The sequence below is a fragment of the Bombina bombina genome, chromosome 3 (assembly GCF_027579735.1).
Source record: "Bombina bombina isolate aBomBom1 chromosome 3, aBomBom1.pri, whole genome shotgun sequence".
Taxonomy (NCBI): Eukaryota; Metazoa; Chordata; class Amphibia; order Anura; family Bombinatoridae; genus Bombina; species Bombina bombina.
Window position 1 is genome coordinate 30593167 of NC_069501.1, and position 14535 is coordinate 30607701.

A 14535-nucleotide genomic window follows, 5' to 3' on the forward strand; every position below is an offset into this window, starting at 1 on the left:
TTTAGTAATCATACACATGTGTCATACAGAATATAAAATGTTCATATATTATATATGTTTAGTAATCATACACATGTGTAATACAGAATATAGAATGTTCATATATTATATATGTTTAGTAATCATACACATGTGTAATACAGAATATAGAATGTTCAGATATTATATATGTTTAGTAATCATACACATGTGTAATACAGAATATAGAATGTTCATATAATATATATGTTTAGTAATCATACATATGTGTAATACAGAATATAGAATGTTCATATATTATATATGTTTAGTAATCATACACATGTGTAATACAGAATATAGAATGTTCATATATTATATATGTTTAGTAATCATACACATGTGTCATACAGAATATAGAATGTTCATATAATATATATGTTTAGTAATCATACACATGTGTAATGCAGAATATAGAATGTTCATATATTATATATGTTTAGTAATCATACACATGTGTCATACAGAATATAAAATGTTCATATATTATATATGTTTAGTAATCATACACATGTGTCATACAGAATATAGAATGTTCATATAATATATATGTTTAGTAATCATACACATGTGTAATACAGAATATAGAATGTTCAGATATTATATATGTTTAGTAATCATACACATGTGTAATACAGAATATAGAATGTTCAGATATATATGTTTAGTAATCATACACATGTGTAATACAGAATATAGAATGTTCAGATATTATATATGTTTAGTAATCATGCACATGTGTAATACAGAATATAGAATGTTCAGATATTATATATGTTTAGTAATCATACACATGTGTAATACAGAATATAGAATGTTCAGATATTATATATGTTTAGTAATCATACACATGTGTAATACAGAATATAGAATGTTCATATATTATATATGTTTAGTAATCATACACATGTGTAATACAGAATATAGAATGTTCATATATTATATATGTTTAGTAATCATACACATGTGTCATACAGAATATAGAATGTTCATATAATATATATGTTTAGTAATCATACACATGTGTAATACAGAATATAGAATGTTCATATATTATATATGTTTAGTAATCATACACATGTGTCATACAGAATATAAAATGTTCATATATTATATATGTTTAGTAATCATACACATGTGTAATACAGAATATAGAATGTTCAGATATTATATATGTTTAGTAATCATACACATGTGTCATACAGAATATAAAATGTTCATATATTATATATGTTTAGTAATCATACACATGTGTCATACAGAATATAGAATGTTCATATAATATATATGTTTAATAATCATACACATGTGTAATACAGAATATAGAATGTTCATATATTATATATGTTTAGTAATCATACACATGTGTAATACATAATATAGAATGTTCATATGTTATATATGTTTAGTAATCATACACATGTGTAATACAGAATATAGAATGTTCAGATATATATGTTTAGTAATCATACACATGTGTAATACAGAATATAGAATGTTCAGATATTATATATGTTTAGTAATCATGCACATGTGTAATACAGAATATAGAATGTTCAGATATTATATATGTTTAGTTATCATACACATGTGTAATACAGAATATAGAATGTTCAGATATTATATATGTTTAGTAATCATACACATGTGTAATACAGAATATAGAATGTTCATATGTTATATATGTTTAGTAATCATACACATGTGTAATACAGAATATAGAATGTTCATATATTATATATGTTTAGTAATCATACACATGTGTAATACAGAATATAGAATGTTCATATAATATATATGTTTAGTAATCATACACATGTGTAATACAGAATATAGAATGTTCATATGATATATATGTTTAGTAATCATACACATGTGTAATACAGAATATAGAATGTTCATATGTTATATATGTTTAGTAATCATACACATGTGTCATACAGAATATAGAATGTTTATATGTTATATATGTTTAGTAATCATACACATGTGTCATACAGAATATAGAATGTTCAGATATTATATATGTTTAGTAATCATACACATGTGTAATACAGAATATAGAATGTTCAGATATTATATATGTTTAGTAATCATACACATGTGTAATACAGAATATAGAATGTTCATATAATATATAGGTTTAGTAATCATACACATGTGTAATACAGAATATAGAATGTTCAGATATTATATATGTTTAGTAATCATACACATGTGTAATACAGAATATAGAATGTTCAGATATTATATATGTTTAGTAATCATACACGTGTAATACAGAATATAGAATGTTTAGATATTATATATGTTTAGTAATCATACACATGTGTAATACAGAATATAGAATGTTCAGATATTATATATGTTTAGTAATCATACACATGTGTAATACAGAATATAGAATGTTCAGATATTATATATGTTTAGTAATCATACACATGTGTAATACAGAATATAGAATGTTCATATATTATATATGTTTAGTAATAATACACGTGTGTCATACAGAATATAGAATGTTCAAATATTATATATGTTTAGTAATCATACACATGTTTAATACAGAATACAGAATGTTCATATATTATATATGTTTAGTAATCATACACATGTGTAATACATAATATAGAATGTTCATATGTTATATATGTTTAGTAATCATACACATGTGTAATACAGAATATAGAATGTTTGTATATTATATATGTTTAGTAATCATACACATGTGTAATACAGAATATAGAATGTTTGTATATTATATATGTTTAGTAATCATACACATGTGTAATACAGAATATAGAATGTTCATATATTATATATGTTTAGTAATCATACACATGTGTAATACAGAATATAGAATGTTCATATATTATATATGTTTAGTAATCATACACATGTGTAATACATAATATAGAATGTTCGTATGTTATATATGTTTAGTAATCATACACATGTGTAATACAGAATATAGAATGTTTGTATATTATATATGTTTAGTAATCATACACATGTGTAATACAGAATATAGAATGTTCAGATATTATATATGTTTAGTAATCATACACATGTGTAATACAGAATATAGAATGTTCAGATATATATGATTAGTAATCATACACATGTGTAATACAGAATATAGAATGTTCAGATATTATATATGTTTAGTAATCATGCACATGTGTAATACAGAATATAGAATGTTCAGATATTATATATGTTTAGTAATCATATACATGTGTAATACAGAATATAGAATGTTCATATGTTATATATGTTTAGTAATCATACACATGTGTAATACAGAAAATAGAATGTTCATATATTATATATGTTTAGTAATCATACACATGTGTGATACAGAATATAGAATGTTCAGATATTATATATGTTTAGTAATCATACACATGTGTAATACAGACTATAGAATGTTCATATAATATATATGTTTAGTAATCATACACATGTGTAATACAGAATATAGAATGTTCATATAATATATATGTTTAGTAATCATACACATGTGTAATACAGAATATAGAATGTTCATATGTTATATATGTTTAGTAATCATACACATGTGTCATACAGAATATAGAATGTTTATATGTTATATATGTTTAGTAATCATACACATGTGTCATACAGAATATAGAATGTTCAGATATTATATATGTTTAGTAATCATACACATGTGTAATACAGAATATAGAATGTTCAGATATTATATATGTTTAGTAATCATACACATGTGTAATACAGAATATAGAATGTTCAGATATTATATATGTTTAGTAATCATACACATGTATAATACAGAATATAGAATGTTCATATGTTATATATGTTTAGTAATCATACACATGTGTAATACAGAATATAGAATGTTCATATATTATATATGTTTAGTAATCATACACATGTGTCATACAGAATATAGAATGTTCAGATATTATATATGTTTAGTAATCATACACATGTGTAATACAGAATATAGAATGTTCAGATATTATATATGTTTAGTAATCATACACATGTGTAATACAGAATATAGAATGTTCATATATTATATATGTTTAGTAATCATACACATGTGTAATACAGAATAAAGAATGTTCATATATTATATATGTTTAGTAATCATACACATGTGTCATACAGAATATAAAATGTTCATATATTATATATGTTTAGTAATCATACACATGTGTAATACAGAATATAGAATGTTCATATATTATATATGTTTAGTAATCATACACATGTGTAATACAGAATATAGAATGTTCAGATATTATATATGTTTAGTAATCATACACATGTGTAATACAGAATATAGAATGTTCAGATATTATATATGTTTAGTAATCATACACATGTGTAATACAGAATATAGAATGTTCAGATATTATATATGTTTAGTAATCATACACATGTGTAATACAGAATATAGAATGTTCATACATTATATATGTTTAGTAATCATACACGTGTGTCATACAGAATATAGAATGTTCAAATATTATATATGTTTAGTAATCATACACATGTGTAATACAGAATATAGAATGTTCAGATATTATATATGTTTAGTAATCATACACATGTGTAATACAGAATATAGAATGTTCATATATTATATATGTTTAGTAATCATACACATGTGTAATACAGAATATAGAATGTTCATATATTATATATGTTTAGTAATCATACACATGTGTTATACATAATATAGAATGTTCATATGTTATATATGTTTAGTAATCATACACATGTGTAATACAGAATATAGAATGTTCGTATATTATATATGTTTAGTAATCATACACATGTGTAATACAGAATATAGAATGTTCATATATTATATATGTTTAGTAATCATACACATGTGTAATACAGAATATAGAATGTTCAGATATTATATATGTTTAGTAATCATACACATGTGTAATACAGAATATAGAATGTTCATATATTATATATGTTTAGTAATCATACACATGTGTAATACAGAATATAGAATGTTCAGATATTATATATGTTTAGTAATCATACACATGTGTAATACATAATATAGAATGTTCATATGTTATATATGTTTAGTAATCATACACATGTGTAATACAGAATATAGAATGTTTGTATATTATATATGTTTAGTAATCATACACATGTGTAATACAGAATATAGAATGTTTGTATATTATATATGTTTAGTAATCATACACATGTGTAATACAGAATATAGAATGTTCAGATATTATATATGTTTAGTAATCATACACATGTGTAATACATAATATAGAATGTTCATATGTTATATATGTTTAGTAATCATACACATGTGTAATACAGAATATAGAATGTTTGTATATTATATATGTTTAGTAATCATACACATGTGTAATACAGAATATAGAATGTTCATATATTATATATGTTTAGTAATCATACACATGTGTAATACAAAATATAGAATGTTCAGATATTATATATGTTTAGTAATGATACACATGAGTAATACAGAATATAGAATGTTCAGATATTATATATGTTTAGTAATCATACACATGTGTAATACAGAATATAGAATGTTCAGATATTATATATGTTTAGTAATCATACACATGTGTAATACAGAATATAGAATGTTCAGATATTATATATGTTTAGTAATCATACACATGTGTAATACAGAATATAGAATGTTCAGATATTATATATGTTTAGTAATCATACACATGTGTAATACAGAATATAGAATGTTCAGATATTATATATGTTTAGTAATCATACACATGTGTAATACAGAATATAGAATGTTCAGATATTATATATGTTTAGTAATCATACACATGTGTAATACAGAATATAGAATGTTCATATGTTATATATGTTTAGTTATCATACACATGTGTAATACAGAATATAGAATGTTCATATATTATATATGTTTAGTAATCATACACATGTGTAATACAGAATATAGAATGTTTAGATATTATATATGTTTAGTAATCATACACATGTGTAATACAGAATATAGAATGTTCATATGTTATATATGTTTAGTAATCATACACATGTGTAATACAGAATATAGAATGTTTAGATATTATATATGTTTAGTAATCATACACATGTGTGATACAGAATATAGAATGTTCAGATATTATATATGTTTAGTAATCATACACATGTGTAATACAGAATATAGAATGTTCATATATTATATATGTTTAGTAATCATACACATGTGTAATACAGAATATAGAATGTTCATATATTATATATGTTTAGTAATCATACACATGTGTAATACAGAATATAGAATGTTCATATATTATATATGTTTAGTAATCATACACATGTGTCATACAGAATATAGAATGTTCAGATATTATATATGTTTAGTAATCATACACATGTGTAATACAGAATATAGAATGTTCAGATATTATATATGTTTAGTAATCATACACATGTGTAATACAGAATATAGAATGTTCAGATATTATATATGTTTAGTAATCATACACATGTGTAATACAGAATATAGAATGTTCAGATATTATATATGTTTAGTAATCATACACATGTGTAATACAGAATATAGAATGTTCATATATTATATATGTTTAGTAATCATACACATGTGTAATACAGAATATAGAATGTTCATATAATATATATGTTTAGTAATCATACACATGTGTAATACAGAATATAGAATGTTCATATATTATATATGTTTAGTAATCATACACATGTGTAATACAGAATATAGAATGTTTAGATATTATATATGTTTAGTAATCATACACATGTGTAATACAGAATATAGAATGTTCAGATATTATATATGTTTAGTAATCATACACATGTGTAATACAGAATATAGAATGTTCAGATATTATATATGTTTAGTAATCATACACATGTGTAATACAGAATGTAGAATGTTCAGATATTATATATGTTTAGTAATCATACACATGTGTAATACAGAATATAGAATGTTCAGATATTATATATGTTTAGTAATCAATTGTGTTCAAGCATCAGTGGAAAACATACCTAGGTAGGATTAGTACAAGTAATGTTTTACATGGTTCAAAGTCTAATTTGCACAGTAACTTAAAGTGATAGTAAACCCAATTTTTTTATTTCATGATTCAGATAGAGCAGCAATTTTAAGCAACTTTCTAATGTACTACTATTATCAATATTTCTTTGTTCTCTTGGTATCTTTATTTGAAAAAGTAGGAATGTAAGCTATGGAGACTTTGCATTTTTGGTTCAGAACCCTGGCTAGCGCTCGTGATTGGTGGCTACATTTAGCCACCCAATAAGCAACAGCAACCCAGGTTCTGAAACAAAAATTGTCTGGCTCTTAAGCTTTGCATTCTTGCTTCTCAAATAAAGATACCAAGAGAAGGAAGAAAATATGATAATAGGAGTAAAATATAAAAAGTTGCCTAAATTTGCAAGCTCTGTCTGAATCATGAAAGTTTAATTTTTACTTCATTGCCCCTTTAATTGCATCTTAACATAGTTGTAGTGGATATATTCATCCTGATTTCTGGAGTGGCTATCTGCTCAAACAAGCAAGGGTATAGATTTAAATTCTATCTATATCATATATATGGACTATGTGTAATACAAAGAGTCGCTTGGAGACACAATCTTTAAATATACACCTCTGGTTAAATATGTTTAAGTTTATACAGAAATAATATATATATATAAAACTATATCTATATCTATATATTTGATTTTCAAATGTTAGATGTTTCATCAGATTAATTTATTATTACAATTTATTTTTCAGAATTGGAACATGAGTATGAGTCCTCAACAAGACCGGAGGCCAGTGATGTTCCGGAATTCAGTGAGGAGGAGGAGGGGGATGTTATTGAAGCTGGATACTCCTACCTCAGCATACTTGAAGGAGATGAGCAACAGCCACTGGCCTATGAGGTTGAAAATGTTCCTGACCCATCCCCATATTCATCTGGGAGGACATATCATCAGATACATCCTCCACCACCACAGCATTATCAGATGCATCCTCCACCACCACAGCATTATCAGATGCATCCTCCACCACCACAGTATCAGCAGATGCATCTTTCGCCACCACAGCATCAGCAGATGCATCCTCCACCACCACAGCATCAGCAGATGCATCCTTCACCATCAGAGCATCAGCAGATGCATCCTTCACCACCACAGCATCAGCAGATGCATCCTTCACCACCACAGCATCAGCAGATGCATCCTCCACCACAACAGCATCAGCAGCTGCATCCTCCACCACCACAGCATTATCAGATGCATCCTCCACCACCACAGCATTATCAGATGCATCCTCCACCACCACAGCATTATCAGATGCATCCTCCACCACCACAGTATCAGCAGATGCATCCTCCACCGCAGCATCTGTACTATATGCCACCTCAACAACAGATTCAGCACCCTCCCATGGCACAACAAATGCCGCCGCCACTACCACCACAACAACAATCACCACCCCCCCCCCCCCCACCAATGTCTGTCCTCAATTGGATATTGAGCCACCCACACAGTCCCCAAGACTGAGTGATGACAACCTCACACAGAGCCAGGAATATGTGCCGGAGACACCTATACAGCCACAAGTGCCCCCCATGGAATCCAATATCCCCACACAGTCCCAGCAGGATGCTCTACTGAGGCTCATTCACAGGGAGCTTAGACTTACTAGGCTCCAGCAGCAGCATGATTTCCGGAGGCTACAGAGCCAAATGGACATACATAATGCCTCACTCGTCCGCCTGGCAGAGGCAGTGGAGAGGCTTGCAGATAGGCCGCAAACTCCCTCCTCACTCACATCCTCCGTTATCTCCCTACAGGACCCTGAATCACATGTTTTAGCCTCCCAGTCAGCTGGTGTGCGTCGCACAAGACACCACACTTCCATCCCAAGTACCTCTCCTCCAAAGGCCAAATCCCGCCGCAGGCATTAATAAATATTTTTCTTTTTAAATTATTTCCAGATATATAATATCTAATTTTTTTGTATGAAGCACTTTTTTAAGTGTGATTTCCATCTCATAAATATGCATATATGTTTCTAATCAAAATTAGAAAATATATTTCAAAATTGTTTTAATAGCTGTTTATTTTCAAAACATTAACAGCTTTATACTTTTTTTATTTACATGATGTCAATAATATTTAGGTGTACATCTTTAAAACATCTTGGTGTACTTCTATTGAGAATGTTATGCCATTTAAGAATACTTGAGGATACGTGTCTGAAATCAATACAGTATATGCTATCTAACATTAGTCAACGTGGCATGTGTAAATGTTATGATTAATATTCCACAAGCATATGTTGTTTGCTCCTTCAGATGAAGCTAATAAGGGTTATACAGTTATAGAAGAGTTGTAAAGTAAATACTCCTTCCTGTTGATATGGCCAAATACCTTGCATTCATGCTTATAGTCATATGTGGAATGTAATATCTGAAACCTATACCTATCATAACTAATTCTAAATAATAACTAAATATTATTAAATATTTAGACTGATTTGAGAAATGCATCTTTATGATATTTAAGCACTGATGTATACACAACATATATGTGATTGCCATGATATAGAGGTGATTAATACATTTTAATTGACATTTTATGAACAGACACAGACTCTCCCTGGGACCAATGCACAATGCACTTTTAAATAGTTTCAATAACTCCATGTTAAAGACAATACTTCAAATCTCTTGAAGTATGTAATATTTAGCACTTAGGTTTTTTGGTTAATAGTCTAAATATTGCAAATGTATTCTCTGCTTTAGCAGACATGACATTACATATATTTTATAAATATTAGTACTATGCCACATTATACTTTAATGTGTCATCGTTTTGTATTGAATAAATATGTTCAATGATTTCACATTGAAAATTACATTTGAATGAGGGTAAATCTGTAATAATAAAACTCATCTTCATGATAAAAAAATGATTTCCTTTGACTTATTTTTCTATATTATTTCCTATGAGGTAACCATGCCATTCAAGTGTGCAATCTCAGGGGATTGTATGTATTGATAATGTATCTTTATTTTAAGGATTATATTATATCTGGATTTGTCTCTTTGAAATGAGCATCTGATATATTTCTTAAAGGGATAGTCTATTCAAAATAAAACTCATGAATCAGAGCATGCAGTATTTATATACTTAAATATGTAATCCTATAATCTATTTAACTTCATTATCATCTGTAATTTACTAAAACAGGAATGTTAGCTTAGGAATCTACCCATTTTGATTCTGTACATGGGGAGCGCTTGATGATTGTTGTCTAAATGTAGGCAACAATCAGCAAGTGCACCACAGGTGATGAACATTAAATGGAACAGCTCCTAAACTTAAATACATGATTGAAATAAGAAACATAACAAAATTAAATTGATTATGAGTACATATGTAAGTTGATTGGAATTGAATGATTTATCTGGTTCATTAATGTTTTATTTGGAATACACTATTCCTTTTTTTTTTTTTTTTTTTTAAAGTGACATAAATTCCATTATTTTGCTAAAACATTTATATTTACAAGCAAATATAATATATTTATATTCTTTATATTGCTTAATATTCTTAGTATCCTTTGATTATAGTTTTATTTAGGTAAGATCAGGAGCAGCATAGAACCTATGTTGGAGCTGTTTATTGTTGCCAACATACAGTATATATCCTGTCTGTCATTGGTTCACCCATGTACTCATTTTTATTAACCAGGAGTGCATAGCTGCTCTTTAAATAATTATACCAAGAGAACAAAGTAATATTTGGAATATAATTAAAATGATATTTTAGATAATTATGTTATACATAAATCATAAGATGAATGCATTGATTAGTACATAGCTGGAAATAAAGAAACATTCACCATGACTATATTTGAGTAAAGTATACATTTATTTAGGGAAAATGTGGTAAATATGGGGATGAGGAGAGAGGGAGGGGAGTGGTATTCCATTTCTGAGAATCTTCAATCTGTAAAACATTAAAATAAACAAATGTGTATTATTAAAAAACATAAACATGAATAACTAAAAGGTCTCATTACAATACTATAAAAATACCTGAAAATAAATCTTTAATAGTTGCAGATCTCTCCAAACGGGCATTGAGGGGTTGGGGATGATTAATTACATCAGGCTCAAAGATTTCACCTGGGGGCTGTGGTGTTGGAAGTAAGTCGTTCAACATCCCATGCTCCTGTGCCATGTTGTGTAGACAGCAACATGCCACTATGATTTTTATAGCTTTTTCCGGACTGAATTGGAGATCCCCCCCTGATCTGTCCAGGCAGCGAAAGCGCATTTTTAGAACACCAAACAGTCGTTCTATTATAGCACGTGTTCGGATATGTGCTTCATTATATCTGTATTAAAAGAACAAGAAATATGATTATAATATATAATGTGAAGACAAATCAAATACTAATGAGCTAACTACATTCCTGGTTTGATCTTATAAATCTTTAAACCATTTTACATATATAAATATATTTATATTCAAGCAGAGAGATTTATAAATGCTTCACTGATAATAGATGATTTGGATTTTGACTGTCCCTTTAAAGGCTCTCAGTACAACATTGTTATGTCTGTGATAGTGATATATATATATATATATATATATATATATATATATATATATATATATATATATATATATACATACACACACACACACAAGATAATCAAGCAACACATGTATGTGCACAAACACAGATATATAGCTTAATAAAGGGGCAGGAGCCCCGAAACGTTGCTCAATAAAGGTGCTGTTGCTCCACATAGAGTGCTACCTGTGTGTTCTATTTCATTACATTTACTGGGACTTTGGAAAGGGAGGTCCTCCAGGTTTGCACCTACATTCACCCAAGAGTGATTTAAAGGGACATTCCTATGAAGTGTGTACTGGTCCTACTTTTCTACAGATTATAGTGAGCATTTTGCAAGGCACAATCAATATTTCTGATATACAAGAGCAGAAAATAAATATATTTTACCTTAATTCAGCAGGCCCAACAACCTGGTTCTCTTTCAATGGTGTCCAAATCCATTTTTTAAGAGGATATGCAGAATCAGCTGAAATAGAATGCATAGATATACAGTATATATAGATATAGATATATAAACACACATCTTTCAATAAAGCAATGTATGACATAAAATAATGTTATACATATTTCTTACTATGACATAGTTAATATATATCTTTTAAATGATTAACAATTTATGTATTTAATCAATTCCACCCCCTTAGACACATACATAAAGGATTATAAAGCAATGAAACAATAAAATATCAAAACATTGAACACATGAAGGCATCAGAAATAATATATACATAAACACTTACCGAGGAGATGTCCTTCAGGCATTTGATTTGTCTCAAACAATCTCCACACACCAGAATTCCTGAGGATGTAGGCATCATGGCTACTTCCTGGAAACCCTGCCACAAAATTTAATATATGCATGTTTCCATCACATATGATCTGCACATTTAAGGAGTGGAAGTGTTTCCGATTTCTAAATATTATCTTCCTGCGCACAGGGGGTCTTAGGGCAATATGAGTGCAGTTAATGGCCCCAAGGACATTGGGTATGCCACCTAAAAGAAAAAAGTCCCTCTTAACATCACGCCAACCTCTGGGTGATGTGGGGGAAAAAAAATAATTCTGTAATTATCATAAAGTCCATCAATAACTTTTGAAAGATGCTTAGAAAGAGTGGACTTATGCACCCCAGTTACAATGCCCCCTGTCACCTGAAAGGATCCAGAAGCCAAAAAATTAAGTGCCCCTAGTAGTTTGGTCATTCCAGGGACAGCCCTGCAACAGGGCATATAACTGATATATTTTCTCCCTGGTGAGCCTGAAACTTTCAAACACCTGCTGCTCATTCAGGGTAGTGATTTCGTGAACTTAAAACTTTCCGTTCGCGAACGGCGAACACGAATGTCCGCAAATGTTCGCGAACGGGCGAACCGGGCGAACCGCCATTGACTTCAATAGGCAGGCGAATTTTAAAACCCACAGGGACTCTTTCTGGCCACAATAGTGATGGAAAAGTTGTTTCAAGGGTACTAACACCTGGACTGTGGCATGCCGGAGGGGGATCCATGGCAAAACTCCCACGTAAAATTACATAGTTGATGCAGAGTCTAGTTTTAATCCATATAGGGCATAAATCACCTAACATTCCTAAATTGTTTGGAATAACGTGCTTTAAAACATCAGGTATGATGTTGTATCGATCAGGTAGTGTAAGGGTTACGCCCACTTCACAGTGACAGACCAAACTCCCTGTTTAACGCACCGCAAACAACCGCAAACAGTCCATTTGCACAACCGCAAACTCCCCATTTGTACAAGAATGGATACCAAGCTAGCCATGTCCCGTTCCTTGTCCTCACTGATGTCATTGAAGGTCTCTTCCTCCACCCAGCCACGTACAACACCAAGGGTCCCCGAAAGGTGACAACAAGCCCCCTGGGACGCCTGCTGTGTTTGGTCTTCTACCTCCTCAAAGCCACCTTCCTCCTCTGACTCCTCTTCTTCAGACTCCTCTCTCTGTGTTGCCTCTCTCTGCGTTATTATAAGGTGTGTTAAGTAGTACTATTCTTATCAGTTTAATCCCTGTTACGTTCCCTATCAGGGGACGTGTATATGGCATCGATTTAAGGAACCGGGAGATGGAAAAAGATGCTTGGTCGGTCCTCCTGCTTCAAATTTGGGGCACTGCGTGTGCAATCGTGGCCGGACTTTTAGCCAACGGACATTTGGCCGATGGACATTTGGCCGATGGACATTTGGCCGACGGACATTTGGCCGAAACACAAGTGGCTGTCAGATAACAGTCCGGCCACGAGATAGATAGATTTGATAGATAGATAGATACATAGATTAGATAGATAGATCAATAGATGCAATAGATACAATTGATAGATACGATAGATAGATAGATAGATAGATAGATAGATTTGATAGATAGATAAATAGATAGATTTGATATAGATAGATAATTTCCAAGACAGAGAATTACAAGACGTGCGGTCTGGGACCCATGGTAAGGTTCCCAGAAGCAGTTGTGGCACCAGGAGACGTGTATATGGCATGGATTTTCAGAACCGGGAGATGGAAAAAACATAATTTATGTAAGAACTTACCTGATAAATTCATTTCTTTCATATTAGCAAGAGTCCATGAGCTAGTGACGTATGGGATATACATTCCTACCAGGAGGGGCAAAGTTTCCCAAACCTCAAAATGCCTATAAATACACCCCTCACCACACCCACAAATCAGTTTAACAAATAGCCAAGAAGTGGGGTGATAAGAAAAAAGTGCGAAAGCATAAAAAATAAGGAATTGGAATAATTGTGCTTTATACAAAAAAATCATAACCACCACAAAAAAGGGTGGGCCTCATG